This window comes from Cyclopterus lumpus, chromosome 22, assembly GCF_009769545.1.
Source record: "Cyclopterus lumpus isolate fCycLum1 chromosome 22, fCycLum1.pri, whole genome shotgun sequence".
Taxonomy (NCBI): domain Eukaryota; kingdom Metazoa; phylum Chordata; class Actinopteri; order Perciformes; family Cyclopteridae; genus Cyclopterus; species Cyclopterus lumpus.
In genome coordinates, this window is record NC_046987.1 from 18,881,901 (window position 1) to 18,884,400 (window position 2,500).

General features: G+C 44.2%; 1 protein-coding gene across 7 annotated transcripts in view; it reads left to right on the forward strand.

Annotated features, from left to right (window-relative positions):
- Nucleotides 1–2,500, forward strand: part of tnika (TRAF2 and NCK interacting kinase a) — a 54,127-nt gene that overhangs the window by 11,004 nt on the left and 40,623 nt on the right. The window lies entirely within an intron of this gene.

Genomic DNA, 2,500 nt, shown 5'->3' on the forward strand with positions numbered 1-2,500 from the left:
TCAGCTGGACTCAAGACCGCTTCCCACTGTCATTTAAATATTATCTCTCGGTCCATGTCACCGTCTCAACTTCCCCTTCCTTCTCTACACGACGGCCCGCTGGTCCTCGCTTCCTTTTTCCTGCTTCATCTCAGCAGGATGCGGCACTTTGTTCAATCACCTCGGGGCCGGGGAATAAACATGCGTTTGTTCAAATAGGCGAAAGCGTGGACGCGCAGAAGGCCACCTTTGAATGCATGTATCTTGTGTGTGTGTGTGTGTGTGTGTGTGTGTGTGTGTGTGTGTGTGTGTGTGTGTGTGTGGCCCTAATGGAGCGGAGAGTCAAGGTCAGGGGGTGATAGAGAGGAAGGTCAGGCAGAGGTCACAGATGCTTCTCCACGTTTTAAAAATAATCTTGACATCCGGAGAGTCCGCACACACCTGTGTGTGTGTGTGTGTGTGTGTGTGTGTGTGTGGAAAACCCCCACAAAAGGAATGAGAGACCAGGAGAGTTATGTGTATCCGTGTATTGCTGACTCGGCTGGTAAAAGTCACGGCTCATTTACTGGCTGACATTCAGCCGGTCTGTTCCCGTACATTACCGAGCCACAGAGTTCCCGTGGCAACGGCACCGGCAACGCCGGGGTCTGCAGCCAATGCAGCTGATCCACGCCGGTTGGTGATTGGGTGTGCGTGGTGCGTTCAACTCAACTGGGTCTGTTACTGCTGATGGTTCAGGTCTAAAAAAAAAAAGTTGATTTATATTTATATATTAAATTCTCCTCTTGGCTTAAGCTCATTAAAGGTGTATTCCACATCATAGGTGGAAACAGGAGAGCTGAGACGATGAAGAAAAATTACAAGAAAATATTCTTCTAGCCTTTTAGGTTATATATATATATATATATATATATATATATATATATATATATATATATATATATATTTGCCAAGATTTCACCTTGAGTTAACTACTTTCAGGTATTCTATGGACATTTATTTGAGGAAATTATCATCAGTTGATCAATAATAAAAACAGAATAGATGCAAACGTGCTTTTGTGCCGCTCAGTTTCAAATATCGCACCTTCAGAGCTGCAGAAGCAGATACAGGTGTAAAGTGGAAACGATTGGATTCATCCGTACAGATAAAGGGGGGAGTCGCTTGAGTAGAAAACGCCATCTATTTTAAATTCCAGCCGCCTGAGAAGGATCAGCTTCTGGTGAGCAGGTGAGGCTCACAGTCACCGAGGTGATGAATTGACCTTCAGTCTGCAGGTATTAGCGAGCTGGAATTGCCTCTCTGAACCACTTTGAGACGCGTATCAGAAAACGAACACGTAAAAAAACAGCATACCGCTGTATATATAGCTTTTGGACTATATGTCCCCCATCTGGATCAATGAGCGCTTGTGTGTGTGCTGCCGAGCAGAGAGCAGGTGGATGTTTAAAGAGTCCGATGTGTGGGGATCGTGATACGTTGGGCCTTGACTTCGTCTTTTTACGGCACCGTTTAGAACATTCACGATCTCTGCACAGCCCTTTCTCCCCAATCAAATCTTTTATTCTGTTCCTCGTTCAATTCTTTTTGGAGACATGTATTCAGATTTATGGTTCACATCAATTAATCATTCTCACTTCTTTCATTTGATTGAAACATGAATTATTCATTTCCAAATTTAGGCTTATACCTTCGGGCCTATTTCAACTTTTAAAAAAAAGCCTGTTGGAGGTAAAAGCTAAAAGCAGCTAAAACTCCTTCGCCGTGGACATTATTTGAGATTTTGAAAATATGATTTAAAAAATATGATTTAAAACCTTTTAATATTTTTTTAGACCATCTCTCAAATCAGATACTTCCTTTCCTGCTGGAAAAATATGACTCTCAAAACCAAACCTGCTGCATTCTGCTGCAGTAGTTTTATACTCGTGTAACACGAGTAATGAAGCTGGAGATATGCAGGCGCATGTGTTACATGCATCCTTTTGTGTGCATGTGACTTAATGGCTAACACAGTGTTTTACGTTGGTGTTGGGGGGAGGGGTGGGTGGGTGGGGGGGGGGGGGGGGGGGGGGGCAGTAATGTGCCACATTGCTGCAGCTCTCTGTGTCTGTGAGTGAGAGATAACAGTTTATCAACAATTCCATTACCCCAGATAGTTAAATGATACAAATCTACTTTATCTGCTCCCCGGTGCTCTTTCCTCTCTGTCCACTCACTCCCCCCCCCCCCCCCCCATCATCATCATCATCATCATCATCATCATCATCATCATCATCATCTCAATTTAAAGAAAGGCTTGGAAAAAGTTGTTTTCCGGGTAGTTTGACAAAGAGCAGTGATGGACGAGTGGCCGAAGCGGAAAAAAAAAATCCTAATTTGAGTTTCACTTTCTCATCTCTTCCCCCTGTTTCTCCTCCTCCAGCCTCATCATCCGCATCACAACTTCATCCCGGGGGCCTCTGCACATTCCTCTGTTTTTCTTTGTGGGGGGGGGGGGTGCTGAAAGTTCCCTGGTGAT